The sequence below is a fragment of the Lepidochelys olivacea genome (genome assembly GCF_965140295.1).
Source record: "Lepidochelys olivacea isolate rLepOli2 genome assembly, chromosome: 2".
Taxonomy (NCBI): domain Eukaryota; kingdom Metazoa; phylum Chordata; order Testudines; family Cheloniidae; genus Lepidochelys; species Lepidochelys olivacea.
Window position 1 is genome coordinate 203,031,392 of NC_140412.1, and position 15,137 is coordinate 203,046,528.

Genomic DNA, 15,137 nt, shown 5'->3' on the forward strand with positions numbered 1-15,137 from the left:
TGCACTGGCTCTCGATTGGACTTCCCTAGGACCCAAACAAGAACTGCTGTTGCTCACTTTAAACTGTAACTGTTCAAATCTCTGCCCTAGGGTATTTGCAACCTTCCCCTCAGCCCTAGTAAAAATCTTTCCCTTAGCCATTTGTCTGAGGTATGTTTACCCAGCCCGCAGCATAGAATCCTAGAATATCAGGGTTGGAAGGGACCTCAGGAGGTCATCTAGTCCAACCCCCTGCTTAAAGCAGGACCAATCCCCAATTTTTGCCCCAGATTTCTAAATGGCCCCCTCAAGGATTGAACTCACAACCCTGGGTTTAGCAGGCCAATGCTCAAACCACTGCTCAAACCACTGAGCTATCCCTCCCCCCCAAGGCAGTGAGCCTTGAGCCCGGATCAAGATACTCAGGCTTGCAGGGCTCATGGTACAGTGCTAAAAATAACCATGTAGATGCTGCAGCTTGGGCTGGAGCTCAGGCTCTGAACTGCATCCCCCTTCCTAAGCTTCAACTATTTGTAGTCCCATAGTTGAAGCCCAAGTTGGTCGACCTGGGCTTGGAGGCTCGCTTTCACTGGCTGTGTGGACATACTCTGAGTGGTTATTGAGACACACCAGGGCCAGTGCTTATAAGGCTAGCTGCCATGATGCAGTACACTGGGCATGCACCTGGCACCCTATGGATTTGGGGTACCAAGTAGCACCAATAATTACACTGGCCTTGACATTGACAGTTCCTTAGGGCTTGGCTACACTTGTGAGTTACAGCGCAATAAAGAAGCCCTGTCCACACTGGCAAGGCTCATAGAGTGCTCTGACTCCGCGGCTACTGCGCTGCTGGTACTCCACCTCAGCGAGTGGAATAACGCTTGCTGCGCCCTCGCTGGAGCACCGCGGCACCAGTGTGAACAAGGTGTTGCTTTACTGTGCTCTGATCAGCCTCCGGAAACGTCCCATAATCCCCTTAAGTCAAGTGGCCACTCTTCTTATTGTTTTTAACTCGCTCTAGGAATGCGGATATGCCCTTTGAAAGCTTCGTTTCTGGCAGCCGGCTGTGTATATGCTCCAAGACAAAGCAACCATTACTGTGGAATGCTGTGTGTGAGAGAGAGAGAGGCGGGGGGGAGGGGAGTCTGCTGCTATCTGAATTTACAAGACAGCATGCTGACATGCTCTCAGCCCCCACAAACCCACTCTCTCTCCCCCCACATACACACAACACACTCCCTGTCACACTCCACCCCCACCCCAATTTGAAAAGCACGTTGCAGCCACTTGCATGCTGGGATAGCTACCACAATGAACTGCTCTCTGTGGCCGTTGCAAGAGTTGCTAATGTGGCCATGCCAGTGCGCTTGCAGCTGTCAGTGTGGACAGATTGCAGCGCTTTCCCTACTGTGCTTTCCGAAGGCTGGTTTAACTCAAAGCGCTCTACATCTGCAAGTGTAGTCATGCCCTTAGTGTGCTTTTTCACCCTTAGCTTCCACTTTTGGTCACATTCATTCTCTGGCCCTTGTCTTTGCTAAGCACTGGTCTCTCTGGTTTCTCATTCACAGAGTTCTCTCTTTCCTATCAACACCTTATTTCCTTCAATATTGCTCATTCTCTCCCTTACACCTGGCCATTCTCTCACTTCTCCAGTCTGTCAATATCTCTGCAGCAGTTTGCTTTATTGGGAGCTTTCCAGCAGGATATATTATTGCATTTGAACTGTAGGATGGACTCTATCTAATGAGGAATAATTCCCCTACCCCTCTGCCTTTTCTAGTCTCACAGTACACCTACAGCAGTAAACTTGACACACATCCAGTGTCCATATCAGAAATGATCAAAGCCATCATCATCTTTCTCTAATGACAAGGCAGAGTATTTACAAGTTCACCGCTGATCTTTATGTAAGTGGCCACACTCTTGACAGTTTTCCTCTCATTAAATAGCTTTCACAAGCTAGCGGTTGTCAGAATAAGTAGGACTATTTGCTGGCACCATTTGTCGAATGTCTTATTTTAGAGCACCAGTACAGCTATTCATAGTACCCGTGGCAGCTGCTTGTGCTGAACTGAAAACTGCACCTTTGGAGTTGAGGGGGGTAAGGGGGAGGGACCTGCTCCTGCAGTTCTGTAACAGTTGGAACTGAGCCCAGGATGAGCAATCTTACAACCCACTCTCCCATCCCTGGTGGAGATCCTGTGCATGGGTCACGGAGGAGGAGAATGTGTTTGGGAGGGAAATAGGGCATTATGGGGCTAGGCTTAGAGTTCCCTAGACTTTTAATTTACTTGTAATCAGTAATTGTGGAGGAAAAGACCTTGTTGATTACAACTTTGCTGAGTTGTTCAACCATCTTACAGTGAGATAAGGACTTTTGGTCATGGATGCCTTTGAAGTTGTACCATGTTCAACTATTGTACATATAAACTAACTTTTTCTGTTCAAGAGATTGTTGGCCAATATATAAAAATCACACTTGGAATTACAAAGTAAGACTTCATTGCTCTTGGTTAAGGATCTCAACAGTGGCAGAGAGAACCTGATTCTGATCTTGCACTGATATAAATCAGGCTTAAGTCCATTGAAATCCATGGCATTCTACTGGTGTAAAATCAGTCTGTGGGATCAGAATCTGTCTCTGGAGTAGCAGGTGAGAGACCACACTTATTTGCTCGTAAGACAGAATTGCTATTGCATTGAGATGAGCTGGATAGTTGGCTAGACTGGAAGACAATGGAGTAACGATTCATTCTCAAATTGAATGAGGTCCTTGTTTTTTCTTGAATTTTAATGTGTATTGTTGTTCTGTATTATCAGTAAAACAACCATGTCTTTGTAATTCCAATAAATAATGGAAATTGATTAATGTAGGGCTCTCAAGGGTGAAGGGAAGACATGCTGATATTAATGCTTTACATGGTTTTGAATGTTGCGTCCTACGTACCTGACTCTGAACTCACTGACATTTATTTTAAATCTGAAACAACTCCATTGACTTCAGTGTAAAAGCACTGTAAGATCAGGACTGTCCTATTTTTCTGGGGTTCACCTCATATTGCAGATATTTATGAACATTTATAAGTTTTAGGTTACCCTCCCCGAAAGCATAATCTTACTGTATACTTATACTACACAAATACAATTATTAACACTGGCTTATTCCATATTATTTTCCAAAATATACAATGTGGAGGAAGGGAAAATGCTATACCTGCAAAAATGAGCAGTAGCTAAAATACGGTTTCAGAATTATATAGCCACTGAAGGCTTTTCGAGCATAAGCTAACATTCTTAAGTGGTGGGAAGCTTTCACTTTTCAATGCACTTGAAGGAAAGTTTGTTGCTACCTACTGCTTAAGTGTTCTGTCGTGTCTCTTGGCTTAATCATGAGTGAAAACTGCACCACTCCTGCTTCTCATTGTGCACGATGGATTCTTTTGAGACAGAGCTACCTGGCACGTAGTACTACAAAAAAGCCATTATTGCCCAACTGACTTTGTAAAAGCAATAAAAAAAAATGAAGTCACGACTTGAAAATTCAGGTTCAATACTGATAAGATAACGGTAATGAATGTTAGAGCAGAGTCTATTTATAGACATTGTATGTCAGGGGCATAATGCATTGAACAGTAGAGGAAATCCTTGCACTGTTACCATGCACACAGTGACAGCTCTATATAGCTTAGCCACTCCACTAGGTAGTTTTTTCTTTGCTTTTTAAATTTTTTAGTGACTCTAGTGGTTGTGAAAGATGGTAGAATGACAGCTCTTGAGGCAGGCATCCTGTAGTTATCCACTGAATAGGGGAAAGCATATAATGGCAGTGCAAGCGTCCCTCTGCTCCTTTGTCCGTGTATGTCAGTCTCAGCCTGGAGGAGACTACCCGCTTGGTGGAGCTCTGTGAAAATCCCAGAATCCAGAGCCCACCTAAAATTTGGATAGATTTGGGTTCTATTCCTTACTCTAAACTCAGTGCAGGAAAGAGCACCCAAGTAGGTGGCTCTGTCACATGGCCCTTTCCAGTATCTCTGCTGTCTCCTTTTTTCTAAAGCCCAGTGACCCTCAGTGTAACTTTAATGTCTTCAGATATCCCCAATCCTTGTTCTGTTTTTAACAAGACCCTAGGTTTTGTATTCATTCTTTCAGTTGTGTATAGTACATTTATTTGCCTTTCCTGACCTTGATCTTCCTCAGGTAGAATTCCAGTTACTTGCCTTCTGGAATAGAGCTGTCTGCTCAGCCACACTCTGCAGGTCTGAAGGTGACGCAAGCAACCAGCTTTCCCTGCTGGAATTGCTCCTCCAGGATGCTGCTTATCTTGGCATTCTTCCACTGATCATATTTCTTCTGGATCTTCTTTGAATGCTTCTTGTTTAAGATTTCCTCCTCTTCAGGAGTCAGGAGTGTAGTGCCTTTCTTGCATCCGAGGAGTAAGGCGTGTGTAGTGGGTTTCAAGCCACTGTCGGTATGGGGTGCTCTCAGTGAGAATGATGCAGTCTACACCAGCTCATTGTTGCAAGCATTGTAGACCACCTCAATGAATCTAGGTCTTGCAGATGCAGCACTTACATCCCCAAGAGAAGTTGCCAAAGTCCAACTGCAAAGCATGATATTTCTTGTTACCACCATGAACCCTCCATGTGTGAATTGGGTGCGGGCCAATCTTGGCGTTGGCAGGAGGTTGCCTTATCTCATACTTCCTCTTCTTGAGGCAGGGCTTTCTTTTGCCCCCAGTGTTGGGATGGTTGTGCCAGATGTCCCTAGAGATACCTGTCCCCAGAAGTTTTTCTGAGTCCAGATGCCTCCCATGTTTTCATGTGGTAACCGGTTCCCTCCCTCTTGCTTCCCTGGGGCCACTGATTATGTTCTTTTTCCACCCCGCTTCCTGCATCCTAACAAGTTAATTGAGGACTAATAGGCAGTCAAAGCATGAAAAAATACTTGTTAACTGTGCCAGCCACAAGCTCTAATGAGCAATTAATTCAGATGTCCCATATTCCCTGTAGTGTAAACTATGAAACACCCCCCAAGTCACACAAGGGTGGGATTATGGGGCTGCTTCTTTCCTTTCATTTCTTCACTGGAGCAGTAGGCATTTCCTAGCTAAACAGCTATGGATTATGGGGTAAGTGTGCCACTGACACGTGGAAGACAGTGACCAGTGTGGCATTAGAATTGTTCCCTCCTTATGCTGCCTTTCTGCTCCAGAAGACCGTTTGGGGACTTGGGGAAGCAGGAGCCAATACTAGGCATTGCTTCTCTTTCCTCAAAGACTCTCCTGAGGGGCAAGCCAACTTCCTATGTCCCTTAAAGATATTAGCAGGTTCAGAGGGGATTTGCTACCTGCAGAAATGCTGCTCGAGAGGGGGGAAGATCTCCAGAGCTCACCCAAAAATCTTAAGGTCTATATGATCTATGGGAGATTTCTAGGAGGTTTGAGATTTTAGTGGTAGCCGTGTTAGTCTGTATCAGCAAAACCAACGAGGAGTCCTTGTGGCACCTTGGAGACTAACAAATTTATTTGGGCATAACCTTTGGTGGGCTAGAACCCACTTCATCAGATGTATGAAGTAAAAGACACAGGAGCAGGTATAAATACAAGGAAGGAAGGTTGCTTTACCAAGTGTTAGGTCAGTCTAACGAGATAAATAAATTAACAGCAAGATACTAGTTTTATCTTAGACCATGACTCCTGTATTATCTACAGCACTTGAGTCAATTGTAAAACAAAAAGGAAAATTTTAAAGAAAGAATAAAGATTCAAATAAAAGCCAGTATGAGAAATAGGAACAAATAGTTAAATTTAAAACACCATAAAACTCTTTCTAGAGACTAAATTTAACTAACAAGGCATTCCCCTTCTCCTACAACTGGAGTTTTCAACCTTTTTCTTTCTGAGGCCCCCGCAACATGCTATTAAAAACTCCACGGCCCATTTGTGCCACAACAACTGGTTTTCTGCATATAAAAACCAGGGCTGGCGTTAGGGGGTAGCGAGCAGGGCAATTTTCTGGGGCCACAGGCCATAGGGCTTCCACGAAGCTACATTGCTCAGGCTTTGGTTTCAGCCCCGGGTGATGGGGCTTAGGTCCCTGAGCTTCAGCCCTCTGCAGTTGGGCTTCAGCTTTCTGCCCTGGGCCCCAGCAAATCTACTGCTGGCCCTGCTTGGTGGCCACCCTGAAACCTGCTTGGCTGCCCCACATGGGGCCTCAGGCTCCTGACTGAGAACCACTGTCCTACAAGATAACTTAGCCCAACTTCTTTCCCCATCATTTTCAAGCAATTTGGCAGAGACCCCTTCTCATAAGATCATGTCTACTGCCCGCTTGTCCTTGGAGATTGAAAGAATGCCAGGCTATCTTTCTGCACACCCAAATATACCAGAGCACACCTTTGATGTTCACCTCAAGATAGAGTCCCTTCTCCCTCTCTCTCTTCCCCTCCCCCACTGTTTACCTTGTTTTGTTAGCTTCCTTCTCAAGTCTCTGCCAGCTGTTCATTAACATTTGACTTAGAATCCTAATAGACTTCTATTGTATGACATACAATACACAATGGTCCACCATGGAGCTAAGTGTCTCCCACCTCCCTGCTCTGTAATCTGACTCCAAAACGGATTACAGAGCTTTGAGAAGTTGGTCTCAAGACACGGTTCCTTTGAGTGACTTCTTTTAACTACAAAACCCTAGAGAACATAATTTGTTGTATCTATACATAACTCCTCACAGATTTTCTGTACATACATCTCACAATAGTTATGATGACTAGTGTGACACAGACTTTCATTAGAGACCTCACACAATATTCTTTTAGTGAACCCAGGGGATCCCTGTACCCCTATGACAGGGGTTCTTGGGTCACAGGTGCCAATTAATCTCAATTTTTGTTGGGTATGTGGTGTGGACACATTCACTAGTAACTGGACTCTTTCTAGTGAGCTGTAGCTTATGAAAGCTTATGCTCAAATAAATTTGTTAGTCTCTAAGGTGCCACACGTCCTCCTTTTCCTTTTGGGAGGAGAAGCTGATTCAGTTTAACTTTCTTCAGCGGCAAGAGCTAGAGTTAGTCCAGTCGGGGACTCTTGGTGGCAGATGCCCAGTTGGTCTAAATTGCCATAGCTCCATTTCTCTTTCCATGATTTACCCTCTATTTTTTCCAGACCACTTGCATCTTTATAGATGTTCTTTAGATAAGGAGACAGACATAACCTGTTTTCTGTTTCTACTCGGCAGAGTTAATGCTTGTAACATTTTCTTTTATTACTATGGTGGTGTGAATTATTTTTACAATGTCAGACCTTTTATTATGTATACTGTGAGAAAATAGGACATGTAACAACAGGTCAGTGTGTCAAATTACATGGAATTCAGCGGTGATCAGGGTTGCCGTTGCTGCAATACAACAGGGATGGTGAAAAGGAGAAAAGCCCCAATTCAGCTCCACAGGAGCTATTTTCCAACGGCAATTGTCAATAAAGTATGAACAGGACACTGTAGATTAACAACCCCTTTAAGCCATAGGTGATGGGTGGGTCTCCCTCTTTTCTGAGCCAAAACCTCAGATGCAAACAGCAGCTAATTTCAGAGAGAGGGAGGAGGTTTCAGCAACTGGAACCATTTATTGCAAATGTTTCAGCACACTAGATGCAGAATTTTGATGCTTAACGAGCCCCAAATTTTGGGTATTTGGAATCTGGCTCTGAATTCAGATTCAGTAGCTTTAGCCCATACCCCACTCCTCCCTCTGACCAGCCAGGAATCTTTTCTATTGGAACAAGAGCACGTTGTTCTGAATCAGTGTTTTTTTTCACATGTCGAGATTACTTAGTTGTTTTATCTAGCTAGGTACAGATAACTACCCCAGTTTGCGTTTGTAAGTTTGTTCCTAGGTGGCCTTGAGTCCAGGAACTACCTAGGAACAAACTTAGGCTTGATCTACACTAAAAAGTTAGGTTGACCCAGCGATGTTGCTCAGAGGTGTGAAAAATCCACACCGCTGAGTGACATAGTTAAAATGACCTAAGTCCCTATGTAGACAGCACTAGGTCGACCTTGCTACTGCTTCTGGTAGAGGTGGAATACCTATGACAGTGGGAGAACCCCTTTTGTCAGTGTAGGTAGTGTCTACACTGATGCACTACAGCAGAACAGATGCAGCATTTCAAGCGTAGACAAAACCTTACAAATGCTAACTGGGCTAGCTGTCTATACCTAACTAGATACAACATTAATTCCTGTAAGACTCACTGGAAGTGTTAGACAGCAGGCTTAATCTCAATTAGCCACTGATGGCTACCTATTTAGGGCATTTGATGGAAGGCAAATCCAAAGGTAGAAGAAACAATCATAGGAAATCAGGCAATTATGTCTCCTGAGGAAGGTTTAGTCTTAATGGGCAAATAGAACTTCCTGGTATATCCATTAAGGATGAATGGCGTTTTGGTTCAACAAGTGACATCTCTATTTCAGTATCAACTGTTTCAGGTCCCTCAGGGGAGGAGTGGTAGTGATGTGTTATATCTGACAGACCTCTGATACCTGTGCAACAACCCCTGTGAAATGAAGGTTATGGTTTCAGTTCAGTTCCCAATGGACAACCGGTCTACACCACAAAGAAGCACGGTTAGCATTATTTGACAGACTCTGAGGAGAGGCCAGGGGCTGAATAGATTGAACTATGCTCCAACCTTTAAAGGTGATCCTTTCAGGTGAGACACTTTGGCAGGGTAGCATGAAGCTAGCTATCTTTGTTATACCAATAAAATAAAAACCAGCAGGATCTTATTAAAGGGAATAAGGCAAAATGCCACATTTATTGTGAATACAGAAGGAATCATAGTAAGCAAGAATCAAGTAAGTTATAGCTATAACATTCCATTCAATTTCATATTTATTCACACATTCATTCATACACACACACAGGTTCTGCAAGGTTGTTATCTTAGTTACCAGCCTTAGAGTTGCTCCTGCCAAGCCACTGGCCAGGTGGCCTGGACACAAGGAGGGAGCAGGGCCTTGTCAGATGCACATCTGATGCTCCTGGAAGTTGGTTTGCAGAATCAGACCCCAAAGTTCTCAGTTTCTGGAGTCCATTTTTATAGGAATTTATTCCTATGCCAGTCTATGGGAATTGCTTCATCATGCTGTTGCTTAATCAAACAGCAGATGGCACATTCCTGACTGCTCCGTGCTGCCAGATGTTATCTTGTTCTTTGGTTCTCCCATCCTTGAGGCTGTTGGGTGGATTCCAGTCTGCCCTCCGGGGGTCCTCTGGTTGTTTCTACTTGACACCTTCTTTGGCCTATGGAGACTGGATTCTTAGGCTGGCACCTCCCTGATCATTCATTTATTATCCACACCAAGCATCCATCCACATACATCCTCTATCTCTATTTTAATCACAATTGTTAACAAAGCAAGATGAATACAACAAAAGGGCGGGAAGTCTCTGTGTGAGTAGTTGTTGTTACAAAGAATTGCTTTGAGAACAGACTCTGTCTTAGGATGTACTAACACAATTAGCAGCTTGCAAGTTTCACACAGAGAGGGAGAGAAACAGTAAAAACAAGAGACCAAAACCCAAGGGACCTCTTAGTTTAAATTCCAGGGTATTACTAATTATGGGGAATCAAACTCATCTGTGATTTTAATATAGAACTTCTTTAATATGATCCAACATCTTTGCCATTGTGTGTGTTCTGTACCTGAGTGGAGGACCTATTTCTTAAAGGCTGTCAGTCCAGCTCCTTTCACAAGAACTGATTCAGACACTGATAATAAATAACATATGTTTAATGTTTTAATATAGATTGAGCTGATCCTATGATCTACAGTATGTTTGAAGTGGTGTTTGAAGGGGACTCCGTTGCTTGCTTCTTAAAGGTGGTTACAGTACATGTGGAAGGTCTACCTCTCTTTCTGTAATTTTGTGGAGGAAGTCTGTGATCATAAGAGAACAGCTATTGGGTAACTATGGCTTCTAGCAGAGTGATAAACAAACCAAAGATAGATTTTCATTCAACTAAAATACTGTCGGCTAAAATTTTTTTTAATTGATTATTCAATGCAGTCTGTTTTTTCTGTCATCTTCTAAGCCTGCCCAGGAAGGAGAAAATTGTAAAAGCAGCTGAGAAAAGCACAGCCTCTGTGAAGGCAGAGGCAAAGGTAGAAATGGCTGAGCAAAGCACGGTTCCAAGTGAATCCATTCACGATTCCTTTGAGAGATTCAATGTGAGAGACAGAGCAGCAATGCCTGCTGTGCTTTATTCAGGCATTCTTACCCCCTTATGCCAAGACATTTTATTGAGATTAATGGGCTGGTGTTTGAAATTGCAAATGACCGGACTGACCCCATACATGTTAAAGCAAAGCTAGATTTACAATGAATTCAAAGACCATTGGATTCACAAATTGATTGACTACATAGTACTTGCATAGTGAGTATTTTTGTACTGCATTCACAAGTCCATAGTTAAGAAAAGCAGCAGTGTAATATTACACCCACAAAAAATACCTTAATGGAACATTATTAAAGTTGCAAAGTCAAACACTCAAGTTAGGAAATGCCAGATTTAAGGCTGCCTGTGTAACCTGTATTTGGCCGTTCTGTGTGTATGCATTATGCTACAGTCTTTAATTACATGATCACATATGATTTTACCACAGGACTCCTGCCTCATCAGTGCACAGGATGGACCTGCTCTGGGGATGGCCTTCTAACTCCCTAGACTTGTGTGCCTGAGTTGCAGTGTCTACACAACTACTTTAGCACACTGCTAGTGCCAGTCTGTGTACCCGAGCTGGGAGACTCACTCCCAGCTGCGGTGTAGACATACCCAAAGTCTATTACAGCTGCCAGCTGGAGGGTCTCGGGGCTGATCTAAAGCCCATTAAAGTCAATGGTAGTCTATTTGATTACAATCAGTTTGGGCTCAAACTCATCATCCTTTAGATTAAGTGGTAGAGGCTCTTGCTTCTAGTGCTGAGGGTTCCCATTTCAAACCCTGCTTTTGGCCCAAGCAGGGGTCAATTACACCAGTTCTCCATGGCCCCAACAGCGGTCCACAGGCTACAGTTTGGGCTCCTCTGTTTTAGAGTTTAGGCTATGTATGTCTGAAAGGAAACTCCGGTGCCCAGTGATTCTCTACTGTCTACTCACCAACACCTGTCTTCAAGTCAGTGATGATATGCAAAGTCCCCATAAGCCTGTGTTTTCAACCTCAAATCTCTCATTTGTTAGCATACAGGGGAGTGAGGGAGGGGTTCTCAAATGACTTCATTAAGACATTCTACATCAAGGAGTGAGACAACCACTTTCACTGGGAATGTTGCTTCCTGAATAATACTCACAATTTCCCCCAGTATCTAACTTGTTTGACAAAGGTCTCCAATGGGATCTCTGCTCTAGGACATCTTTCAAAAATACCTGTCATTTGGAGCACTCTGGTGCATTTCAAAGCATGGGGAGAAGTGCTCTTCAGAAATATTTTTATATGTATGATGGGAAAGTAATATCGGGGAGGGAAGACTTAGCAGTGTCCAACATGGGCATGAACACAGAAAGAAGCTGGGTAACTGCCCACTGTAGTACATTGCTGTATCGAGGTAAGCCCTAGATACACATATTAAATGGGGCAATATATATTTTTTCTATCATGCTACTGGATAACGTTTTGTTTTTAAAACAATATGATGAATATGTTGTTATGGAACCTATTGCCTAGCCTGTCACTTGTAGGTAATCAGACTCTGTGGGTGGGGAAGTGATTGATGATGTGATGAAATAATGAATCATTAGTGCTGATGAAAAGTGCTAGACTGACAGCCTAGAAAATGAAATTATTTATCTGCAGCAAGGGCAGAAGTGTGAATGGCCTGCATTCTGCTGTGTGGATGTGGCTTAGATCTGTTTTATTCCGCAGGGTCTCATTCCATCCTTGGCTTCTCCGCTGAGGATGGAAGTGTGGTAATAGCTTTTTCTGAAACAAACCTGTCTGCTAGGAAATGGTCTGAGACAACCAACTCCTTTTCTACAGGCTCTGAGAAGCTGAACTCAAGCAATCTGGGGCCATAGACATATCCTCACAAGAGGGCATCATTTGGCCCTGTATCACACCATGGTCATATGTTATGGCTTTACACTTCCTTGGGGTGGCAAAAGGAGTCTCCTCTAAGGGCATGCTGGGCTTCCCCCCTCACCAGTTCACCACTCATTATCTTTAGATGGGTTGGGTGCTTTCCAGAGGACTCACCCTCATTCGTCCAAGCACAGGACTCAGGAGCCATGGTGGCAGCAAGGGCCTTTCTTCCCAGAGTTCTCTGCTCAGATGGTGTTGGTCAGAGCCCTTAGAGCAGTGAATCTGAGTTAACACTCCAGTAAGATGAATGGTGCCATTACCATTCTCAGAGATATTGTTTCAGGCTATCTGCAGACTCAGGCAAATATTGCTGCACCAGTTCACATTTTCAAGCTTGTCTTTTCAACCAGGAGGACTAGAAACATACTTTTGTAAAAGGCAGGCTGAAATTCTGATGTAGTCATTATGAGCAGCTAACAGTATGGATTTGTACAGTTTATGCCCTAATCCGGCCCTGGGCTCTGCTAGTTAGTAGTGCTGGGGAGAGCAAACCCAAAGGATGGTGCAGCTTGTGCATTCCTCCTGCGTATTGAAGGGCCAGAAGGTGGAACTGTGTGAGTTTACCCTGGGATCATGCAGCTCTGGACCTCTCTGTTCAAAGGCATGGCAATCTAGCCTTACATAGTAGGCAATGAAAAAGCTGGTAAAGTTGGGGGATTTTAAATGGAGCCTGGCCAGGAAAAGAGATGCAAACACTAACTGAAAGAACAAAAAACAAAACAACATAGGAAGAGGGAGGAGAGGACAAATGAAGATACAAAACCGTACACCACAACAACAACAACAACAACAAAAAGAGAGCAGGAAAGAGAAGCAGTAAGAACTACATTTACTCAGTGCATTAAAGAGCCAGATTGGGGTAGGTAAAGCAGTCATTACTGAGTATAAAGAAAAGGAGGACTTGTGGCACCTTAGAGACTAACCAATTTGTTTGAGCATAAGCTTTCGTGAGCTACAGCTCACTTCATCGGATGCATAAAAGTGAGCTGTAGCTCACGAAAGCTTATGCTCAAACAAATTGGTTAGTCTCTAAGGTGCCACAAGTACTCCTTTTCTTTTTGCGAATACAGACTAACATGGCTGCTACTCTGATTACTGAGTATGGTGAGTTCCTCTCCTAAATCATGCCATACTGTGGATGCAGTCATAATGCTAGATATCCAGCCCCAATGAGAGGCTGCAAGGAGAAAATGAGGTGCGCTATCTGAGTACTTAATGACTCTGGTACAGAACCCTCTGGAGAAAACACAAGTAGGGAGTGCTTTATGAGAAAATGCCAACACCACAGTGCTACTAATTATTCTTAGCACCTTCTTAGTTTCTTGGAAAGGAGGCAATGATATCTGATATTTACAGCTCCTACCACAGGCTTTTTGTATCTCTGACAGGAAAATTTATGAACCTGCCATATTTCATGTGTCTTATAGATTGTAGATTCTGGATCAGATGCTGGGGAGAAAGGAGGATGCAGCCTTGAACACCGTTGTCAAGCTGGTGGTGAGTAGAGCTCCTTGACCACATTACTCTCCTGTGGCTCTGTATCACTTGACAATGTATGTATCTAATGAGTTGCATAAGATATCAAAACCACCCCGTTGGACCAGCAGTGGGAGGGTGCTGGGGACTAGAAGCACACAAGATAACAAGCTATACTAGAAATGCTATTTTTTTCAATGTTATTCTTTGCTGATAATTTAATAAAAAGTGACCTGTTCTGTGACTATTGATAACAGGAGTACATCTTACACAACTGTAACTTTGAAACTAGATTGCTTGGCAATATTGCTTTCCCTCTGAATGGGCTCGGTCCTGAAGTCCTCACTCAGGGCCATCCTACAAACCCTTACATGCTACTGACTTGTATGTAAGGAGTTCATTGATGCCAGTGGACTTCTGGTGGATTGGGCTCTCAGTTTTCATAATGCAAACACCCACTAAAGTCATTGGAAGTTCATTGGAGTAAGGATGTCAGGATCTGACTCGGGAGAAAGCCTTGACTGTTGTATATTATGGCCAAATTGGAATAGAACCCGTTTTTATCAAAGCCATTGTGGTCACTGCATATTTCTGGGCTTGTGTATATTCAATAATGAGCTGCTTTCAAAAATATGTTTTGATATAAAGTGTCATCCTGGCTGGGAGCAACCAAAATGCCCCTTTTGAATGCATTTCCATTGAGACTTCTAGTTGCTCAGAAAAAAAGCACTGGATAAAAAAAGTTGTGATTCTGCTCTGCCCATTCCATTTCATGATTATGTGCAAACAGCGCTCATTTTCAGACCATTACAGGATAATTAGGTAGGAGAATATTTATGCTTGCAAAACATAAGGAGCTAACTCAGTTTTGGGAGCAGATTATGGAAGATTTGAATGGAGTAAATTAAGAAGCATATCTGGCTTGATTTAAGTTGAAGATTTTTCTATCAATTTACTTTGAATAAGAAAGGGAACAAAAATTAAAAGGAAAGTGTTGCAGATGTTTGGACTTAGCACTTCATGTGATCATTTGAAGTGAAAGAACCAGCTCTAAAGTGAGACAAAAAATAAAACACTCTGGTAGCATCAAGTGCAGTTGATCTTGGGATGTAAAATCATTCCTTCTGAAGTTGTTGGATTTTTGTATTGTGGTAGTGCCTAGCGGCTGCTATTAAGGATCACAGCTCTAGGTATGTGCAGTGCCTAGCACATGTAATAAGATGGTCCCTGTCTCAAAGAATTTACAGTCTTGGTTTATGATTTAACAGGTAGGATAAAACAATTGGAGCACAAGGTAACCGCTAGTGATACCAGATGATTGTTTCACAGTGTAACGCTCCCAATTGCAAAGGCAAAATTAGCTGCTTTTTTGAAATCTCATTGCCTAGGGAAGTAGCGGCTGTATATGATCTTTTGGCTGCACATAATTTGACTTTAGTAATGAGTTAAATACTTCACAGCCGAAATTTGCCCTTTGATATCATGGGTTTCCAAGCGTAGCCATGAACTGACCCACTGATGCCACTGAAGGAACCAAGGG

At 43.2% G+C, this 15,137-nt stretch overlaps 1 pseudogene across 1 annotated transcript; it reads right to left on the reverse strand.

The window, feature by feature from the left end:
* Window positions 1–4,146: 4,146 nt before the first annotated feature.
* LOC311516780 (small ribosomal subunit protein eS8 pseudogene) lies at window positions 4,147–12,269 on the reverse strand (annotated as a pseudogene). Its single transcript has 2 exons — window positions 12,236–12,269; window positions 4,147–4,755 (listed from the first exon to the last, which is right to left on the reverse strand). The product of its transcript is annotated as a small ribosomal subunit protein eS8 pseudogene (transcript).
* Between the last annotated feature and the right edge of the window lie 2,868 nt (window positions 12,270–15,137).